Source organism: Perognathus longimembris, chromosome 5 (genome assembly GCF_023159225.1).
Source record: "Perognathus longimembris pacificus isolate PPM17 chromosome 5, ASM2315922v1, whole genome shotgun sequence".
Taxonomy (NCBI): Eukaryota; Metazoa; Chordata; class Mammalia; order Rodentia; family Heteromyidae; genus Perognathus; species Perognathus longimembris.
Window position 1 is genome coordinate 45,608,743 of NC_063165.1, and position 23,645 is coordinate 45,632,387.

Sequence of the window (23,645 nt, forward strand, 5' to 3'; positions counted from 1 at the left end):
GGCTGTTCTTTGGAGGCTAGAGCCACACACTTCGGTTCCTGCTGCCAATGTGCCTGAAGAAGGACAACTTTTAGTCCCCGCCTCACTTGTGTGTTTGCAGTTTGGGAGGCAGATATTAGTGGAGTCTTCTCAGTTCTTTCTTTTCTCTTGTGCTCCCCCAGCTCGGATTCTTAGCAAGGGGCTTCACGCTGAGGACTCTGCAGGAAACCATCAACACTAGCTGCTAATGGGAAACCTAATGACACTTTAATGGGACTGGTAAAGCTAAGAGAGTTGTGCAGATATTTATAATAGAAGAGGGAGAAAAAAAGCCTGTACCATGCTGAAACAAGAGGTGGCCAGGCTGTGGAAACTGTTAAGACCAATAAAAAAATTTAAAAAAGCTGTAGTCTTCCCAGGGAAAGGACATTTATCCCACATCTGAAGGCTTCCACTGTGCCCACTCTTACAATTACAGGAATAAGCAACATTCCCAATATATCCTGACATCTCATGACACCTGTGCTAAGTAACATGCAGTGGGATATGGTTTTACTTTATTTGTATTTATGACATAGTTTCAGCCGATGGAAATTAGATGCCGGGGGATTATTCCAAGATGTGGGTTAAATCTACCTGAAACAAAATGTCCTTCATATTTAAATATGGCAATAGGAGCATAAATGTGTGGTTGCCAATCTTTTCTAATACCTGGTACATCATCTAGTTTGGCCAAACTAACTCAAATTCAGGGCTATAGCTTCAATATTTCCATCCTATTCATTCAGGTCATATTAACAAACCTGAAACTCTAGAATCCTAATGGCTCTCAAAATGTAATCTCTGGGCCAGTTGGCATTACCTGAGATCACTTAAGAAATACCTATTCTTGATACCCATTCTTAAACCTCCTTACTGAGAAAACCTTAGAGATGAAACACAGACTGTGTTGTAATGTGTTCTTGGGAGGATTCTGACACGCACTCAAGTTTAAGACCCACTTGTCTGTGACATTGATTCTCAAAGGTGACTGCACATCAGAATCACCTATGAAACAGGAAGGAACAGAAGCAATGCAGATTGCTCCTAGGACTGGTTCCTAGCTTCCCCCATATCTCCAGGGATTCTGATTTAATTAGCATCAGGTGCACCCTAGATGTTTGAAATTTAACTCTCTGAGTAATTCTAATGCAAGAAGGTGTGAAAATCACTTGAACATACTCAAAAAAGAAAGATAGAAAGTGAACAGCCAGATTTTATACCTAAGTCAAAAGACTATATGTATTCAAAGCAATAGGTGACCTATCCTGAAAAATGAGCAATTATTTTCCCTTGCTTACATTTCAACCAAAGATAAAATAATTTGCTTCAAACACTCTTAAGCTTGATTTTGTTTAGACATCTGCCTGAGATTTCTCATGTGTACCTTACTGCAAGGTAACTCAGAAGATCATCCTTGGAATTTTATCTCCTCTTTTGATATAACTTACTCCTCACATTCACACTGAAGTGTAGGGGACCCTAGGCTATGCAGTGATATTTGTGGGATAATGATGGAAGCCACATGTCATCAATGATACACATAACTGGACACTTGAATTTGTTCAAAGATAGGTAATTTAGAAGGCCTTGTGATTAGGTCGACGTATTACAAATAGGAGGATGAATTTTGATCATTCTGGCCTCCTCAGTCTTTCTAAAGCAGTGTTTTATTTCTTTCTGTCATGAGCATGTCACTCTTGGTAAGGACTATTTGGAAGGTACCCACACTGTACAGTATTATCAGAGATACTAAAAATGGCTGAAGATTACTTTTGAAGAAGGTAAAATATAAACAAATAAATGAAATTTCATGCACTTATTCAGACTTATTTCTTCCATGTATTTATTCACGGGGTTGGAATTTTCCCTCCTTAACCTTTATTCTTGGAATTCTCTCAAAAACCATTATTCAATAAAAGGAAGTGAGCTGTCCACCAATTCATATACTTGATGACATAAGATTATACTACAGAAATTCATTCAAGGAAAAAATTGTAAAAACCTGTAAAGCAAACACTTAAAAAATAATAAAGCTTTCCTACTTTCTCCCAAACAAAAAAAGGAGAAGTAGAGAATGAGTGACAAAAATCTAAATCAAAATTGTAACCTCAAAGAAGTATTGTGGGAATTTTATATAGAATTTCAGTGCCAAATTTACACATATATAACTGCTGGAAGGTTTATTGTTCATTCTTTCTGTTAAACTCTAGGTGAAAAATGCAGCTCTGTTCTTCAGAACTTTTACAAAATGGTAATAAAATTCCCTCTGGAGTTAGCATTGTCTCCTAGCTTTTCTTTCTTCATAATGTAGGTGTTAGAATCTTTTATGTCAAAGTGGCAGCTTGACATAAGTACCATCATTTTAAGGATAGCCACCATCTTACAAGAAGATATTACATACATAGGTTAAACCTCATCTGTTAAAAGAATTGTTTGGGGTAAGAATGAAAAAAAATCACATGAGAACATAATGATAATCCCTAGTCATAAAGGAAATGCAAATCAAAACAATCCTGTGATACCTTCTTACCCCAGAACTGGGATATGATAAATTACACAGAATTCTAGATACTCACATACAGTGAGACCAAAAGAAGATGGTTAGAGGAGAAAGTCACAAAGGCACAATACCCAAGCACCTCTCTCTCTCTCTCTCTCTCTCTATATATATATATATACATATATGTATATATATATATATAAAATAGACACACTGAAATGAAGTCCAAAGATATGGAAACAAAGGACTTTTTCTTAATTCTTTTTCTTTTTCTGATGACTCTGTATTCTTTACCTTGTACATGGTGTATTCATGTGCACATTTGTGGGAGAGTGGGGAGGGCACAGAATCAGATGGAAAAGTGAAAAAATGCAACTGTGGAGCACTTACACTGGACGTTGATAAAAGTGAGCTATGCAACTCATGGGTAGAGATGAGAAAGAGGGAATTGGGAGAGAATTAGAGGAAATGGGGCACTATGTGAAAAAATGTGCTTATTAACTGACATACCTAAAGGTAACCCTGCTGTATGTCACCTCTAAAACAACAATAAAGTACATTTAAAAAAATAAAAAGCATTGTTTTTCTATGGGCTGAAGGCATGGCTCAAGTGGTAGAGCTCCAGCTAACTAGGAATTGTTTTTCTGACAAGTGGGCCAGCTGTCCAGGCTTTGCTTGATACCTTAAATAACCTTTTAATCCCTTTCAAACTAGCCAATCACAGGGAGATTCCGCACCTAGGTTCTGACCAATCAGAACAAAGAACAGTAATGCATTAAGGATAAAACCAGGGTGGACTACCCAACCAAGCACCTGCTTCTATGGCTGCCCACCAGTAGCATTCCCTGTGCAGAAGTAATTTGGCCCTGCTGAGTTCCTTTTGAGTTGGTGCCTTTATTCCTTGAGACACCTCACTATCCAGAGACATTTCAAACACTAGCCAAGTTGGCACATATAGAATTAAAGGTGCTTCTTGTTTGAGCTTTTATTTAGGCACTGGCACATTGGGGGTGATTGTGAGAGCTTCTCACTTCTGTCAAGGTCCACTAAGGGCTGAGGGCAACACCAGTAAGGGCAGCATCCTTTGACTCTGGCAATATTTTAGAGAAATGCAATTGCTCCTTTGCCATCATCAATATATAAAATATCAAACTCATGACTACCTTTAATTCTAGTCAACATAAGCATACCATTTCTTAAAAAGCTGAGGAGGTGAACCTATAGCAGTCCAAAACTGGGGAGGAGGGGGAAGGGAATTCAAAAATTTGTTAATAATTTGAAATTATTACTTTTCTTTGGGCTTGTTTTATAAATGTATGTTCATATTATATATGTGTATGTGTGTATGTATAACACATTTTAAACCTTCCAATAATTAAAACAAACATTATCCCCCAAACACAAAGGGGAAATTACAGAAACTCCAATTCCTTGATCTGGATCAAAAATATTAAACAAAGAAAAAAATTCTCATTATTCTGTCACCTTTAGACATTTTCAGCCTGTTCAAACTGGAACAACTCCCCTTGGCTTCTTATAAAACTCACCAACTTGGAGTAAAAAATACTAAAATAGTATACATAGCAGCTCCATCTCAAAAATGCCATGTGAAATATACATGTTAACAAGCAGGGGGTTTTCATTCTTTTCCTGCTTTCTGTTCCTTGTTCTAAGCACTGAGCATGTCTGAGTAGAATTATATCAAGCCCTTTCCCTTCACCTACCATCCATCACCTTTCAATATGGAGGCCACTGCTAGGGGACCCCTCCCAGGTGCTTCCAGCAGGGACTGGACTTCTTGAGGCAATGAACTTGATATCAGCACTTACATCTCTTTCCTCTAAGACAATACCTGGTAAATAGAGCCCTGGTTAAACTGCTTGTGTTTGAAAAACAAATAAACTAAAAAGGCATGCTTGTTGTGTACATGTCTCAGTGCTTTGCTCTGTAAGTTCCTACTGAATGATTGATTAAGCCAAGGACAAGCTAAGTCTTCAGTATGAAACAAGATTAGGAGTGTACGTTCAATTAGTTGTTATATATGCATCTTCAAAATGGAGACTCCTGATATGTCTAGCCCTCCCTTTGTTCCAGATCACTGGGAGATTGCTTTACATAGAGCACTATTCCATTCATCCCTCCTCCACCCCACAGCATCCTTTAAAATGGACAATGGGAAAGAGCCAGGGGGATAGACAACAGCAAATTAAGGAGCAGAAGACCTGGTGATGGTTCCATTGTTTTCTTCAGCTCTTTTCATTTCAGCCCTCCTCCCCACACACACACCTGTGGGTACTGAGGTGTGTTTCTCTAAGTAAAGTGGCTATCCATGGTTGTAGTAGTAACACTCAAACTTAAAATATAATTCAGCAAGAATTTGTGAGACATCCCAACAAGACACGTTGCCTCTTCACCACCTGCTATATTGCCTATGGCACTGTAGACACTTGGTAAACCTAGTTTGTCAAATGAATGATTTGGCATAGAGTATCAAAAAACAGAAATAATATTAGAGTTTACATCAACAGATGGCAAAAATAGAAGAAATGGGTATCTTTTGATCATATCACCAAAAGGTATACAATTCATAAGAAATAATACATTAGAGCTGGGGATATGGCCTAGTGGCAAGAGTGCCTGCCTCGTATACATGAGGCCCTGGGTTCAATTCCCCAGCACCACATATACAGAAAACGGCCAGAAGTGGTGCTGTGGCTCAAGTGGCAGAGTGCTAGCCTTGAGCAAAAAGAAGCCAGGGACAGTGCTCAGGCCCTGAGTCCAAGCCCCAGGACTGGCCAAAAAAAAAAAAAAAAAGAAAAGAAATAATACATTAGACTACTCTCTCAGCCCTCCTCCCTCCAAAAAAAGTTTTAAGTCTAATTTGACTTCAAAATTATGCCCTTTTGGAAATAAAAAGGAAATCTAGTAGAAGGCCAAATATTCAGTCAACAAAATGGGCAAGAACCTGAAAAATGAACCAAGCCATCATAATGGACAGGTAGACTGTGACGTTCCTGGAATTCCAGAGGAGAAATGTAGGCAGGTACGTTTGAGCATTGTTAGTAAAAGTCTGGCAGATGAAGGCAGGCCTGGAAAAGCCCCAGTGAAGCTGGAACTTGTGAGCTCTCTGTATGGGGCCAGAGCTCACCTGAAGGAACTGGTTATTTAGATGAGAGTGAGTAATAAAGCTCTTTCTGCCCAGCTACCAAAGGAAAGCTAGAGTCCTCCTTTGCCCCTTAGAAATACAATCAGCCCTAGAGACCAGCGAGGGGCTGAGCCTGTGAAATCAACAATAAGCATGATAAGCACTGTTAAAATATTCATTTAATCTTCTCACCGACCTTATGAGATCAGAAATACTAGCATAGTGTCCATATCAAAGCTGAGAAAAAAGTAGGCCCAGCGCACTTGCAGGCTGGCCGAAGGTCATGGAGCCCAGATCCGAAGTAAGTCTATACCCGGCCTCAGTGCCTCTGAGGAGCCTTTGGTTGCAAGATTGTACAGGAGGGGATCAGGAAGCATCTTGTTCTTTCTTAAGCAAGATCTGACAAAACCAATTACCTATAAGAGAACTCCCTGATGAGATCCACTCTTTGAAACATGCACAATCAGAAAGCTGAGCACATAACCAAAGACGCATACACAGGACCGTGTGACCCTTGAAGAATAATTCAGCAGGGGAAAAGCCTCAAAGGGCCTGAGGTTTGTTCATGGAGTGAATTTAAAATTGATACATGATGACTAAGTTGTGCAGAAATGGAGCTTAATTCCCTCATGTTCATGATTCCTCATTTTCATCTCTCTCCCCCACAAAAACACTCAGTAATCACTTACAACTTAAAACACAGTCACTTTTGGTAAATGCTCAGGGCCTGCAATAATCTCCCCTGTATTTTTGTCCTGCAGCCCTCCCAGGGCCTGAATTTATCTGCTGTCTTAACTCTTGGCAAGGAATTTTCAGATAAGGAGTCCTGTCCCATTCACTCCTGAGCAATGGCCTTCTTGATATACAGTTATTTCTATTGAATGGAATGGATAAGAATCCACTTCTTCTGTCACACCAGCTACATTTCCTGTGTTCTGTCACCACATGTAGCTAATGGCTACCACAACTGAATCTTCCATATGCCTACAATGTTTCCATCATTGCAGAGTGTTCTGTTAGACAGCACTTCCTGTGTGTATGTGTGTGTGTACTCTTACCTGTTTGCAACTTACTTTTGTCCAAAAATAACACATCATAACAAGAAATTCAAAAATCAAGTGAAAGAACCACACTTTGTAAAATTAACTACCAACAACTGTCAGTAGAACTGTGTGCTACTTAATTCCCAAGGCTGCTTCTTTGTCTTTCAAATGGAAATGCAGCATAGGTATCACCCATCCAAAAAAAACAAATCTGAAGTGCTCCAAAACCCAAAACCTTTCGAGAACCACAGGCAGAAAACTCCCAGAAATTAATTTAAATATGTATAAAATTACCTCCTCCCAGCTCTATGTTTAGGGTATATGGGACACATAATTTACATCTGAGTCCTTTTCCCCAAAATATCTCATTCTGAATATGTAACTATTACAAAATCCTGAAAGGTCCTAAATCCATAACCCTTCTGGTCCACAGAAACATTCAGCCTGTGAATGACAACACTAGTGTTTAAACCCCATCAAAGGCAGGAAGGATCCAACAGGGTAGAGTATGTGGAAGTACTTTCAATGTTTTAAGACAAAAATCTCAATTGGTCATTGTTATTTCTGTTCTAATAAAGAATCACTATTTTACCCAGTTGCTGGCAGCTCAAACCTATAACCCTAGCTACCTGGGAGGCTAAGATTAAGAGGATCATGCCTCAAGGTCAGCCCAGGCAGATAAAAGTGAGCAGTATCATGAGTTTGGTCATTACAGTCATCATGGAAAGCTTAAATGAAGGGTCCAGACACATGCATTGGTAGAGAACACAGCCCTCTCTCAAAAACAATCAACAGAGAAAAGGGTTGGAAGTTGGGGTTAGCAGTAATTTGGTTGTCTCAAAAGCTCAAGGCCCTGACTTCAGATTCCCAGTAGCGCTAAAAGGAATCAATATTATAGCTGGTTCGTGGGGCTTGAGCTCACATGCTCACTCTGACTCTACCACTAGAGCCATCCTTCTAGTCTGAAGTTTTCTGCTTAACTGAAGATGGAGTCTCAGAGACGTTTCTGCCAGGGCTGGCTTTAAACTTCAATTCTCTAATCTCAACCTCCTGGGCAGCCAGGATTGCAGGTGTGTCACTGGTTCCCAGTGTTAAAAAAAAGAAATCAATATTTCTAAGAAAGAAAACCTGGGGCTGGGAATATGGCCTAGTGGCAAGAGTGCTTGCATCATATACATGAAGCCCTGGGTTCGATTCCCGAGCACCACATATATAGAAAACGGCCAGAAGTGGCGCTGTGGCTCAAGTGGCAGAGTGGTAGCCTTGAGCAAAAAGAAGCCAGGGACAGTGCTCAGGCCCTGAGTCTAAGGCCCAGGACTGGCAAAAAAAAAAAAAAAAAGAAAAAAAGAAAAGAAAGAAAGAAAGAAAACCTGTAACCAAATCCAGTCAAATTATGTTCCAGATGTCAAAGGAGCCCTGGCAACTGTACTTCAGAGTTCCATATTTACATGTTCATGTGCCATGTTCACATGATATAATCAACAAGCAAAGAAAAATACCTAAGCCTGAAAGCTGAATGATTCTTTTTGTGTTTATGTTGGCACTGAGGCTTGAACTTAAGTCCTGGGCACTGTCCCTTAGCTTTTTTTGTTCAAGGCTTGTGCTCTACCACTTGTGCCACACCTCTACTTCTAGCTTTTAGCTGGTTCATCAGAGATAAGAGTCTCATGGACTTTACTGTCCAAGTTGACATTCAACATAATCCTTAGAACACAACCTCCCGAGTAGTTAGGATTACAAGCATCAGCCACTCAGCATAATTCCTATGTTTTTTGAAAGAAAAAAGAAATGGTCCCAGGGAAAACTGCATAGCAATGCAGTACTTATTAATACACAGGAAACTGGGAAATGTAAGGAATGATTTCAAACTATTTACAATGGAATTTATTCATTCAAGTACTTATGAGGTTGGATACTTTAGGGATGTTGCAAATATGGTATGTTTGATTTCAGCAAAACATATAACATTTCCTCCACTATACCCTTATGCTAAGATGGAAGCATGGGACTAACAATATGATTAGATATAGTCACAGCTCTGACAGACTGTCCCCAGGCTGAATTGGTTTATGTTGAAAGTTATCTGAGAAAGTGTGCAGAGAATGTCCTCAGAGCCCTGCCGTACATTTGAACAAGGTCAGAGGCTCTCAAGGGCAGTCTTTGCATATGACAATTACACAGAACAGTTCAGAGAAGCATCAATCGAAGATGTTGGTTAGGCAGCACAGGCACATGCCTCCAGCTTGGTCAGCCTAACCTTCTAAGTCTCTGAGTAAAAACACAATACACACACACACACACACACACACACACACACACACACACACACACACACACTCATGGAGACTGTCCTGCTAATGTAACTATAACACTGTGAAGATATTTATTATGAACCCCACTTCAGAATTAAGGAAAAGTGAGAATAAATGTGGTTGCACAAGTTTTCTCAGGTCAGCAGGCCACACACTTGCAGTTCCAGCTCTTCTGATTTTCCTGACTCCCATACTTCCCACCCTGCCTCTACCCACATCTGAACACACAGCCAATATTTGTCTTTGCTCCACCAATGCACAACTCTTCTTATCTTCTTTGTCGGCCTTCCTCCTCTTGCCTTATTCCTGCATCCTCCCCTCTTCTATGATCTGCTCTTTCCTCCACTCCCTGCCCTGTGCCATGTGCCCATTCGTGTCTAGGAGAGTTTTGTAGCACTAGGTTTCTTCAGGAGAGGCAAAGAGCTGAAAATAAGGTTCATTTTCCCCTGAGGGCAAAATTGCTAAGTACCCCAAACACAGTTAGGAATGACCCATATTTTACTGTTTGTTCCATTTTTTACTCTATTGGGACAAATAATTGTCCTATATTTTAAACTGGAATCAGAGTATGAAGGGTGGGGGACAGAGAAAGGCAGAAAGAGAAAGAGACAGAGAGACAGACACAGGAAGGAAAGAAGGTAGGAAGGAAGGGACAAAGGGAAGGAGGGAAGGAAAAGAGAGAGAATATAATAGCCTTGCTTCCTCATTTTACAGTTGAAATTTGTAGATCAATCATATTTCATTGAATTCAGCATTTTCATAGTATGACCTCTCTCTCTCTCTCTCTCTCTCTCTCTCTCTCTCTCTCTCTCTCTCTCAAACACACACACACACACACGCACACACACACACAATCAAATACTTAGTATTTGTAATACTGGCATCTGGTGCCTCTATTATCATTCACATCTTATATGTTCATTTTAACCTTTATAACAACCTGGTCAGAGAGGAAGAAAAAAATTACCATTAAAAATTTAAAGAACCATCAAATGAGAAAATGTCAGTCATTAAATTTATAAGGAATTTTATTTCCAAGCCTCTAGATGTGGAGTGGGCTAGTTTCTGAGCCAGCTCTCTCCAGCTTCACCAGGCTCCTTGACAGTGTTGCTAGGAAGGAAAACTAGCCCCCCCTCCCTCCCATAGTCTTACTCAAATGTTTTTACAGAAAGAGGAATCTGTATAATGAAAAAGAGGAAAAGATTAAATGGAAATAATTTATATTTTTCCATTAAGTGAAAAGAGAAAAAAAGAAACAGGGAGAAAGGGACTAAGCCTCCTACAACTTTGAATGCAATTCTACAAACAGCTTTGTGCCTAAGGAAGGGAAGATCATCTTTCATCATAGAATACCAAGAATCTAAGAGCAGGGCCTCATGATCCTGAGGGGGTGACAGGCAGAGACTCCCTAAAGATAATAAGTAATGTAGTACTTACTGAGAATTCTCTAGGTATCAAATATTATATTTGCAGGTTGCATATGTTTTCTCCTGTTTACCTAGCCTATAACCTTAACAGATAACTATTACTATCATTCTATTTTACCAAGAAGTCAAAACTACTACATTCTTATTTATTTATTTATTTATTTTTTTTTTTGGCCAGTCCTGGGCCTTGGACTCCGGGCCTGAGCACTGTCCCTGGCTTCTTCCCGCTCAAGGCTAGCGCTCCGCCACTTGAGCCACAGCGCCACTTCTGGCCGTTTTCTGTATATGTGGTGCTGGGGAATCGAACCTAGGCCCTCGTGTATCCGAGGCAGGCACTCTTGCCACTAGGCTATATCCCCAGCCCCAAAACTACTACATTCTTAAGCGAGAGCAGTAAGGCAAGAGACAAACATAAAGGGGATCCAAAAAGGGAAAGAAGTAAAACTCTCCCTCTTTGCAGATGACACGATCCTGTATTTACAGAATCCCATAGATTCCTCTCCCAAGTTATTGAGCTGATCCAACACTGGCAAATTAGCATGGTATAAAATTAACTACAAAAATCAATAGAGTTTCTATATGCCTAAAATGAGAAGAGTGAAGTTAAAATCAGGAAAGCTACTCCTTTTGTAATATCCTCAAAAAATAAAATAAAATACCTAGGAATAAACCAAAGATATGAAGGACAGCTATGATGAAACTTTAAAAACCTGAAAAAGGGGAATCTGGATTGTGGCTTAGCGGTAGAGTGCTTGCCTAGCATGCATGAAGCCCTGGGTTCAATTCCTCAGCACCACATAAACAGAAAAGCCAGAAGTGGAGCTGTGGCTCAAGTGGTAGAGTGCTAGCCTTGAGCATTAAAGTAAGCCAGGAACAGTACTCAGGCCCTAAGTTCAAGACCCAGGACTGGCAAAAACTGAAAAAGGAAATTAACGCAGATTTAAAGAAGTATAAAAACCCTCCCATTCTCCCGAATTGGAGAATTAACATTGCGAAAATATCGGGCTGGGGATATAGCCTAGTGGCAAGAGTGCTTGCCTTGTACGTTGTGAAAATGTCAACACTGCCCCAAACTGTCTACAAATTCAATGCAATACCCATCAAAATCCCAATAGCACTCTTCAGTGATTACAGACAAAGCAATTCAAAAATTCATAAGGAATAATAGAAGACCCCAAGTAGCAAAAACAATGCATAGCAGAAAAAAACAGTGCTGAAGGAATATCAATACCAAACACGAAACTCTATTATAAAGCTGTAGTTATAAAAACAGCTTGGTACTGGCACATGAACAAGCCTAATTGGGGGAGGGGGGGTCACAGAAATGGTGAAACAAAGGGTGAACCAATTCAACAGTGATACACACTAGACATTATGTTGGAAATGAACTTTACAACTTGAAGATAGGGGAATTGGGGCAGGGGGAGTTGGAGAAAATAAGGGAGGGAGTAACTATTCAAAAAGAAATGTACAGGAGAAAATTAGGGAGGGGGGTAACCGTGATTATAAAGAAATGTACTCATTACCTTACTTATGTAGCCCTCTGTTCATCTCCTTTACAATAAAACTTTTTAAAGAAATGTACTCATTACCTTACTTTTGTAACTGTAATCCCTCTGTACATCAATCACCTTTACAATAAAATTTAAATTTAAAAAACACCAACTACATTGTTATCAGCCTTTAATTTTGGTAATAATCCAAAGAGATTGCTCTTATCATTACTACTGCATAAAAGATTATAAACTGAGGCTCAGAGATCCAGGATGTTTGCCCATGGTCACACCTGAAGCCCAAAGCTCATTCCACAATGCAATATTTTATCAATGCAGAAAATGCTTTCATACCCTCTTCCCACTTGGCCATTCAACAAAGCACCTTTGAAATCAGACCTAACAGTGTTCTGCTGCAAATGAGGCTAAAAGCAACTCTGAAAGAATTCCACTGAAGCAAGGCCAGCACTGACCCCCAAGGAAGTCCAAAGTCATTAATTCACAAAGTGTGGATTTGTCACAAAGCAAACTTAATCTTAAAGAAAAAGTAATTTTGTAGGAAGAGAATTTTTTTAAAAAAGAAGAAACAGAGAATTGATGGCTTAGGAAAGGTAAAGTTATGACACTGCGTTGTAAATCCTGTTCATAAATTAAGGTTGAAGAGTATTTGTGATTGCCTGGCTGAGTGGTGTCTTACTGGGTATACTAGCACCACCTTGTGGTAAGGAGAAGTAATTCATAAGGTTTCCCATTTCTGGGTATTCCTAAAGCCTGCTGGCCTAAAGAGAAAATCTCCCAGCTCTACAATTTCCATTAAGTAACAATAGATATTTTGACCAAATATCCTGATTTGGGAAGAGCTTAATTTATCCAACAGAGTATAAAATGCAGAAGGAAGTCAGATTGATATCCTTGTATAAAAATCTATAGTATCTTGGGCAGGAATATGGCCTAGTGGCAAGAGTGCTCACCTTGTATACACGGAGCCTAGGGTTTGACTCCCCAGCACCACATATATAGAAAATGGCCAGAAGTGGCTCTGTGGCTCAAGTGGCAGAGTGCTAGCCTTGAGCAAAAAGAAGCCAGGGACAGTGCTCAGGCCCCGAGTCCAAGGCCCAGGACTGGCAAAAAAAAAAAAAAAAAAAAAAACACCAAAAAAACTATAGTATCTTTATTGATGTGTGACCAAGCATGCTATTGGGATAGTAATCTCTCACGTGTGTACCACTTTCACGCTCATATTTTTTCTTGTTCTCTTAGTTCATATTGTGAGTTAAGCACACACTGTTGTTCCATTTTATAGGACAAGCACAGTGAGGCTTGTTTATGTTGGTTGCCAAGTTCATTGTGAAGCTTCCAGAGATAGCCAAGACATTTGTAAGCCTTGTCAGGTACTGTAAAAATATTGACAAGATGAGAACTGTCTTTTTAAAGCCCCAGAATGAAGATCAGTAGTTAGTCTAATAATGTTTCAGACACTGAAATGACTTCCAACAAGTTGATTTTTCAGCAACAAGGTACCTTCCACAAGTTTAAAAAGAACCACAAGAATGAATGACTGAAACAGGCAGCCAGGCTAATCAGGACACTGGGCAGCACCAGGCCACATGACTGAGGTTCATAAGGGAAAGAATGCTTATGTAAGGCTGGTCTTCCCACAGCACAGTTGAAGCAATGACACTGCCCTAACTGGACAGGTTTCCTTGTCCTCCAGGTTCAAAGTCTGTTGTTTCTTAGGCTGTCTCCTGTTCACATACCCCAAGGACATAACCAAGCCAAGGAGCCCCATTTGTCAGACAATAATCCTACTTGTCATCTTCCTATTAGGACTATGACCCAATTTTCTCAGACTAAGCTTTGTGTAGCACCTGTATCAAGGATGAGTGCTCACCTATCCAACTGGAAGACTCCCAATTTTACATACCATGAGACATTTGAAGGTTGGTTCAGTATTAATCTATTGATCTCTAATGCTAATGCCTCAATCCTGTAAATAAACACACTATCAATAACTCTATATTTATCTTTTCACTTCTAACTATTTTCTATCAGATATAATTTGAAAGGGGAAATCCTAGAGCATGTTGAGATATGAAAATCCTATTTGGAAAAGTTAACATAGAAGAATCTGTTTTAATTCCCTTAAAAGAACAGGGCCTTTTCTCTTCAGAATATTCTATGGTTATTTCAAGTATATTTCTTTATTATTCACGTTTTAATTTTTGAGGATGAGGTTATATTACATAGACTACTAGAATAGGCACATTCCGGAGAATTTCTAGCTAAAGATCAATATGTGTTTCTCTTTCTTTGGCCCCAAATTAATTAATAGGTTCTTTTTAAAGGCAGTGAGTGAAAGGCCTAGATATCAATCAGACGTTTTTGCCCATCCAAATCCCTTTATTTTCCACTTAAGATAGCATAAAGAAATCATCAGGTCTCACTTATCGTTGAACTGTTTCAAAGGCCTGAGTGAAATAGGAGAACCATGAGAGTATAAACACAATATGCACACATGTGTGGACATACATAGCACATGGCTCACATATGACCACAGTCAAATGCCTAGGGCCTGATTTGGTCCCTCTATATGTCCTGCAACAAGTCACAACTTCTGCTATTCTCCAACTCATTCACAGCCATCACATCTAATTCCTTCATTCGCATGAACTTTCAAGAAGTAGGCTTCCTCCATACAAAGATACTACCAAGTGCCAAATACGTAAACATCTTGTTGACAATGTGAATTTAATGAGTAGCTATAGAACGCCTTCATTTTTCCTTTGGCGGGTGTGTGTGCCCACACATGCATGTGCGTGCAAGCACGCATGTGTGTGTGTGTGTGCGTGTGTTGCCTCGCTCTGTGGAGTAATATAGACCTAGCAGCAGGATTTCCTGAGCGATCTTGAGAACACTAGGTCAAATGACATCAGAAACATTAAGGAAGGGAAGGAATCTCACAGGGAAGTTTTTGGTATGTTTGATTGTATTTTAGCTGTCAATAAAATAATAAACAATAATGAAAATACTAAAACACAATGGGAAAGTAGGATAAGCACACAGGCAATTCCAAGAAAAATAAATTAAACTGTGACCGGTTAAATAAACATTATATCTAAAGAAATTAATCTACACCAGCAACAGGTATGATTTTTTTCTCAGTAAGCTGACAAACAATAAAAAGATGAAAACATGGTAAATATTCCCTGTTGTCCAGTAATGTTTATATCTTTATCTCATTTAATATTCCCCATTGTGAAAATACTATGAAAATGTGCATCCAAAATCTTAAAATTTTTACACCCCTGGTAATTTTTATATGACCTTGTAATTTCAACTCTAGATAATTATCCTGAGGAAATCATCAAAACTGTGGGCAAATTATGTGCAAATATGTTCATGATGGAATTATTTATTATTATAATAAATGGAAATAATAAAAATGTCTGATGACAAAGGACTACTCTAACAAATTACAGGCCATAAATATATGCATATTGTGGACTATTACATAGACATTAGAATTACACTTAGCAGGAATTGTGAATGATACAATGAAAATGCTTGTAACGCACTAAGTGAAAAAATTCAGGACATAAGCTGTTTATGCAGTATGCCTCATCAATTTTTTACTTCTAGTGAGTTTGTATGCAGCAAAGAAAAGTAACAAGACACAAAAAATAGATACAGTTTCAAGCAATTTTTACTTTATTCATCCAGTCTCTCCTTAATGAGTACATATTACTTTAATAATCAGGGAAATATTAACCAAGGTATATCCCATAGTATGGTATTGAAAACTCTATTCCAGCTACTACCTTACAGCTCTGTTTCCTAAACATATCAAACCTTAATTTCCACACAGCCAACGTTTTATTCCAAATGTTCCAAATGCTGACACAATCTTATAAGAGCTGCAAAGTCAGTTATTCTAGGCAGTCTTCTCTGAAGCCCCAAGTAGGAATTGGTTGTTTCATTGCTGTTGCTCTAAGCCCATTTGAAACTTGGATTTAGGACAAAATTAATTGTAATTATTCATTTCTGTGTCTAACTCTTCTATAGGATTTTGAACTTTTCTAAGACCCTAGATCTTAAAAACCTTCAAGTTTCTAATACCTGCTACTGTTCCTGGCAGGAAAGAAATATTCAGTGTTTGCTTGAATGTGTGGTAAGTGGATAGAAAGGAGGACAGGTGGGTGGATGAATGGATGGCCAGGCCGGTGGGTGGATGGATGGATGCATGCATGCAAGAATGATGGATAGCCAGGAAGATGAATGGATAGATGGATGCATGGATGGGTGGGTGGATGGATAGAAATGTATAGATATTTAAGGGTAACAGTATTCAGGCTCAAATCACCTTCCAGTTGTTTCACATACATAGCTGCATGCATCCTACGATGAAGCATGGGACCACTGCACTGAACATTGCTAAGATAAGTTGAACTATAATTAGCTTATAATAGAACTGAAATTTTTCTAGTTGAAACAACAAATCTGTTATCCGCTTTACAGTAAATGGCTCTCTACAAAGGATACCCACTTGCTTCTTATTATTAAAAACCACTCCAATAAAAGATATGCTGAAAAATTATTGTAATTTCTACTAATTAAAAACTAATTAAGTCATTTGCTGAATAATGCATGCGTTCTCCTTGCATTATCTATGAGCATGCTCTTCACTTACAAATATTTGTCTCCATTTCATTAAAGTAATTAAACTGCTCCAAGTATGGTTATTTTTATAAGCATTTTATAGCCAACTCTCAATTTTCCATACCAATGGAGAAGCATAATTGAAATATTTAAAACTGAATAACAGATAATAGAGGACCTCCCAGCCATTCTCCTCCTCTTCCAGCTTAACAAACAACAAAAGCAACTGACTTGATTTCAGCTCTGCTCCTTTCTCCCACTCCCATTCTGGTAGCCTGTACAGAAAATAATTGCACATACACAGCACGCTTGCCTTCCGTCTCATATAACCCCTCCCTCCTAGCGCTACTTCTCAACCAGCTCGCTCTTCCTGAGGAAGAGCGACCATCCCCACATCAGTGACAGAATTCGTCACGCTTTCTCTCCTTCCACATTGCCCAGCTTTTGGCCCCAGCAATTATGCCAATTGCTCAAGTTCCTAGAGGAATAAATACTGCATAACGCAAAAAACATTCTTCAGGCTAAGCATGTTAATAGAGAGTCTGAGCGAACGTGTCGTGGAGCGCAGGCCACTGTGCCTGGCCACTGCTTTGCTTGCTATTTTGAAGTGGAGGGTTATGTGGAAGGTGTCTCCTCCTACATGGAGGGGGACAGAGCATAATCCTCCAGAGGAAAGAAGTAAATATAAGCTGATATGATATGGAGAAAGAGAGAGAGAGAGAGAGAGAGAGAGAGAGAGAGAGAGAGAGAGAGAGAGAGAGAGAGAGATACAACCAAACAGATGTTGGAAACAACTTGACAATCCATACACTTCATAATAGGTACTTTGTGGGAATGAACTTCTACTGACTTCCTCATGCTGGTTTTGCCCTGAGTGTAATGAACAATAGTGGGCTACCTCTGAGAGGAGATAGAGAAAGTCATGCAACAGTGGATGTAACACACAGTAAAAATACTGTAATAGGAATAGCACTGTACATCCAGCCCACAGGAAGTAGATGACATGCACATCAAGCTCTTGAGAGCTTGAGGAAAAGGATGTGGTTGCTAAGGTTAAAGACAAGCCTACACTCCTAGCTACTCAGGAGGCTGAGATATGACCATTGTGCTTCAAAGCCAGCCAGGGCAGCCAGATCGTTGAGATTCTTATCTCCAAGTAATCAACAAAAAGCCAGAAGTAGAGGTGTAGCTCAAGTAGTAGAGCACCAAACATGAAGGGGATAGCTGAGAGAGATTTCAAGGCCCTGAGTTCAAGTCCCAGTACTGGTACACACACACACACACACACACACACACACACACACACACACACAATGACACAATAAAGATTTTAGAGTAAAAGTCAGGAGAGGATTGTTGGTTTCTCTTTAAATATAGACCTCAGAGACAGTCCCCAATGTGTGTCTAGAACGCGTGAAACAGATTTTCATTCAGACCTCACATGTTACTTGGCATCTGCTTAATTCTGATTTTTCCCCTGCTTTAAATTTTATTGGATTTTAATCTAAGACCATCTGATGAAATATTCTAACCTAGATTAGAATACAGCATGTACAGCAGCTGAGTGAGAGGGAGGGCAGTGGACTCACATAATGGAATATAAAATAGATTTTAAAAGCAATAAAACTGCAGTGGGCAGAGGGGTCTCCTCCCAGGCTAAGGAGCAGCAGTAATATTCTTTGCATTCACCAGGCATAGAAAGAGCCATCCTGCAAATCCCTAGTCCCGGTAGGCCTGGGGACACAACAACACACCCAGGATACCCAAGGCACAACAGAAAGAAGAAAGAAGAGGCAGAGCCACGGCTGGACATGAACAGCCAAGCCAGGCCCTGTTGCTCACACCTGTAATCTTAGCTTCTGAGGATCCTGAGAGCTAAGAATTAGGGTCCAAAGCCAACCTGGGAAGGCAAGTCCAAGAGACTTTCATATCCAACTAATCATCAAAAAATGAAAATAAATAAAAACACAGCCCAAAGAGGAGCTGTGGCTCAAGTGGTAAAGCACCAGCCTTTAGCAAAAACCTAAGGGACAGCGCCCAGGCCTAAGTCAAGCCCCAATACCAGAAAACAAAAAGTAATTAATTAATTTTTAAAATCAGAGCATCCAGAGCACCCAAGAAGCAAAGAAGACAGGTTTTATTTTGTCTTCTGTTGAGATTTTATTTTATTTTATTTTTCAAATTTTTATTATCAAACTCATGTACAGAGAGGTTACAGTTTCATACATTAGGCATTGGATACATTTCTTGTACTGTTTGTTACCTTGTCCCTCATACCCCCCTCCTCCTCCCCCTTTCCCTTCCCTCCCCCCCAGGTGTTCAGTTCACTTACACCAAACAGTTTTGCAAGTATTGCTTTTGTAATTGTTTGTCTTTTTTTACCCTGAGAAGACAGGTTTTTGTTTTTTACTTCTCCAACATTTATTTTAAGAAATAATGTGGGTTCGTTTTTCTACATTTATCTAAAACAAGATTTCTCAAATTTGTCAATACAATTGACCTCAGGTGATCTTTAAATTCAGATTCTGGACACTGGGTACGGTGGTAGAAGCTGGAAGATCATGAGTTCAGGGCCAGCTTGATCTACCTAGTAAGTTCAAGGCCAGCCTAAGCTACATAGTGAGACTTTAATCTCAAAAAAAAAAAAATGAGTTGGGGATTTTTATAACTCAGGAAAGATAGGGAGGCCCTGAGTTCAAGCTCCAGTATTGAGAGAGATAGAGAGAAAGAGGGAGAGAGAGAGAGAGAGAGAGAGAGAGAGAGAGAGAGAGAGAGAGAGAAAGAGAGAGAGAGAGAGCAAGCAAATAACTAAGTCCATAGGCAAAATATGGGGCCCGGATCCTTTTCTTCCAGGCTCCCTTATGCTTTATGCTCACCCTGCTACACATGAGTTATTCCTTCCCAAGGAGAATTATTTTCAATCCTATTACCTTGCCCTAACCAATGGAATCATTCAGTGGCCATCTTTATAACATTCCCTCAGACCCTCTGTCACAACCTGTTAGCAGGTCTATGGCTCAGCATCCAATCTTCTCCTCCATCTCTTTTCCTCAACTCCAATGCCCTAGACCCACCACCAAGCTTTCTCATCTGGATAATGGCAACACTCTCCTAGCAGGTGCCCCCAACATCTGTTCCCTTACCCAGTGTTCCTGTAGCACTTCTTCAGAAGTACTGTACTGCATTGCATCCACAGTAAAATCAGCATGCAAGCCCCCAAAGCCCTCTGTGATCTCATCTCTTAGAAACTCGTCTTTCTCTATGTGCCCAACCACACTAATTTTACCTTTCCTGAATACCTCAAGCCTTGTTCTGCTGTGTTCTTGGTTATATGCAACCAATCCCACTTTTCCTTTAGGTCTAAATATCTTTTTTTCAAAGAGAACTTCCCTGTCACCTGATACAGGTTCTTTTCTCAAGTCTATTGTTTCTCCCAACCATCTATTAAAATTGACAGTGTGTAGTCCTGTGTTTTCTTTCCCTTTCATTAAACCATTTGTCATCAAAATATGATCCCAGGCAACCAGCATCTTTACTATCCCAGGTGTGTACCTACAACAGTGCATGTGGTAGACCTTGGTACAATTTTTATTCAATGCCTACATTCATGAGCCCCATACATTCACCTAGTTTCTGTAGTCTAACCAGAATCCTCAAAATGTCTACAGGAAAAAGAAGGCTCCCAAAGAAAGAAGGACTCTATGGTTTCCCTCATAGGGAATAATTAGCATAGGTTTAGGCTAGTCACAGCAGAGGATCACAAGAGCCCAATAGCCATGCCCTTATGAACACATAAGATGATCCTAAGTGAAATGAACTCCATGTTAGGGACTGTTATATCACTGTTGTGATTACTTTCAACATGCCATGTGAAACTGTAAAAAAAAAAAAAAGGTTCATATAAACTGCCTTCAATGAAGAAGTTCTACTCTGGATTTGGAGTGGAGTGTGGATTTTAAAGGGTTGGGAATACACTGGAATGGCGCAAGGCAAGTGTTGCAGTACTGGTCCCGCTGAGAGATGATGATGGTGGTGAGAACTGGAGTGACGGCAGAGAAAATGAAGAGGAGGGAAGTTTAAGGATGGTATTAGAGGCTGAACCACTAAGACCTGGTGATGACTCATAGAGGCAGAGGGAGATAAGACACTGGAGGCCCAGAAAATATGTGAGACAGATGTATGCTTTATAGGCACTGTATGCAATATACTAGTCAATAATAATATATTTTTATAAGCATAAACACTCAAGCATCTGAACAACAGTGAGTGAAGTTAAGAGTTATGAGCATATGAACTACATTCATAAAGAAATAGGTCAAATAGCAAAATGCATGGTATATACCACTATGGTTGGTAATAAGTGTGTTCATCTGAAATACAATGAACAAAATTAATCTTTTGACAAACTAGAGCCAAATCCATGATAGGGAGAATGAGAGACTAACATATTCTTTTGGTAGAAATATAACTTAGGAGATCCATAATGGAAAACAGTATAGAAGTTCCTCAAAAAACAAGAAATAGAATCATAATGTAATTCGTCGGTTCCACCACTGAGCATATATCCAAAAGAACGGAAATCAGTATCTCAAAGAGATACCCACACTCTACTGTGGCACTATTCACAATTGCCAAGAAATAGAATTGGCCTAGGTGTCTATTGACAAATGAGTGAATAAAGGAAATGTGACACATATACACCATGGAATACAATTCTGCCATAAAAAACAAATGAATTCCTGTCATGTGTAGCAACATGAATGGAACTGGACAACATTATATGAAGTGAAATAAGTCAGGCCCAAGAAGACAAATACACCAGAGTTCAAGCCTTTGGACTGGCAAAACAAAAAATTGTGCGTTGGTTAATATATATATTTTTAAAGGGGGTTTTTCAGTGGTAACAAGTCACCACCATGACTGGAACTAACTCAAGAGCCAGTTCTCCAGAAACATCATTTTTCACAAGTATAGACATACTAACTGAGGAAGGGTGGGTGTTTATGCATGCACTGCCAATACTTTTATACCTGTCCACACAGTGATGCTCTCAGAGTCAGATTTCCAAAACAAGTGAATAGAACTTGCTCATCTTGGTCTAACATGTATCTGCATTATCAGAAATAATGTAAAAGTGAAATATGTAGGAGTTGTTTAAAAAACTAACACATAATTTAATTAAGTGGAAAGAATCTTGGGCAAGGAAAAAAACTAAAGAGAAAATCTGATATACAAAAATGTATATTGGACTAGGCATTTGTGATTCATGGCTGTAATCTTAGCTACTCGGGAGGCTAAGATCTGAGAATAAGAATTTGAAGCCAGGATAGTCCATGCGAATCTAATCTCCACTTAACCACCAAAAACAAGAAGAAGAAGGAGGAAGAGGAGGAAGAAGAAGAGGAGGAGGAGGATCTGTGATTCAAATGGTAGAGCACTAGCCTTGAGTACAGAGTTCAAGTCTTGAATTTAAGCCCCTGGATCAGCACAAAAAAAGATAAAAAGAAAAGGTATATTGAAGGATTTGATTCTAGAGAATTGTACAGATAGCCTACAAAAGCTTGCCTATTTTCATAATTACTAACTTGCACCATGATAAATAGATGAGTTATTTTCTTAGTTCATATTAATTTTCTACGTGGTCCTGACTTCTGAAATTCTCCTATAATTTGATATGTATCAACAGAAGCATTGGTCAGTTTTCTCATCTTCTGTTTCATGTTTTAGATACACAGAAATCCATTCCATATGCACTTGTATACAGACCACAAATTTAGTAGAAATAATACTGGTGATAAAAAAAAAAAGCAGCAATAGCTTAGCACAAATGTCTTCTTATCCTACTGTGCATGTAATCATTTTCAAACCAGTCAGTAACTTTGCTGGCTTCTACAGACAAATGCAGCTTTAATTCATTAAAAATCTCCTGGAATTTCATCAGATGGAAGAAATGCTAATACAGACAAATTACACATCTTTAAACTGAAGTTTCATTGTTGCTGTATCCCATAACCAATTCATTCCTTTGAATTTTCCACCAAATGCATTGGACTGAATGAGGGGAGAAAAAAACTTTACAGTAATACCTTGAAATTCACTTTTAGATTGCACTTAATTCCAGATCTGTCATTATGGTTTGAAGACTCAAAATGAATTTCATACCTGCCCACCCCAAACAATGCTTTTCTGCAAGATTATTTGTTCTGCTGAACATAATGCATTTATCCTATGAACAATTGAAAACTCGCTAACCCTTTACTCAGAATTCAGCTTCTACTCTCCTTCTATTACTTCTCTTTAAAAAAAAAAAAAAGCGGGGGAGGGGTGTGGAAGAAGTGGGAGAAGATGGAAGTTTTCAGGGTTTCAGCTTTCAGCATTTCAACATTTAGGATTTTAATATTTTGGGATTTTAGACTTTAGAAAGTTCTATCTTTTTTGTTTTTATTGTTATTATAAAGGTGGTATAAAAGGGTTACAGTTACATAAATCAAGTAATAAGTACATTTCTTTATGAACAGTGCCACTTCTTCCTTCATATTCTCAGTTTTTCCCTCCTGACCCCCCTCTACAACAAGTTGTAAAGTTCATTTTCAACATAGTGTCGAGTATCACTGCTGCACTTGTTCACCCTTTGCCCCTCCATTTCCTCCCTCTTCCCCTCATCACTGATAAACTTACATACAAGGAAAAAGGTACAGAAATCAAAAACAGCAACAAATGAGAAAACAAACAAAAGACAAAAGCAAACTAACAAAAAAACTTCTTGTTTCCATTTCTTGGAGTTCATTTCGATAAACACTGTTTTCTATGATCATATGCACGTGGCTTTTGCACCTTTGTGATCTTCTCCTGAGAATATCCTCCTTTAGTCTCACGACATGAATGTTTAGAGCTCTGTATACTTTATCATGTCCATGTGTAATTTTTTTGTCTTTAATCATCAAGTGTGTTTACTTGTAGATTTATAGGCACATTCCAATAACAACAAATGAGGGAAACCATTCAACCTATGTTGCACGTTGCATATCTTTGAGTCTGGCTTATTTCA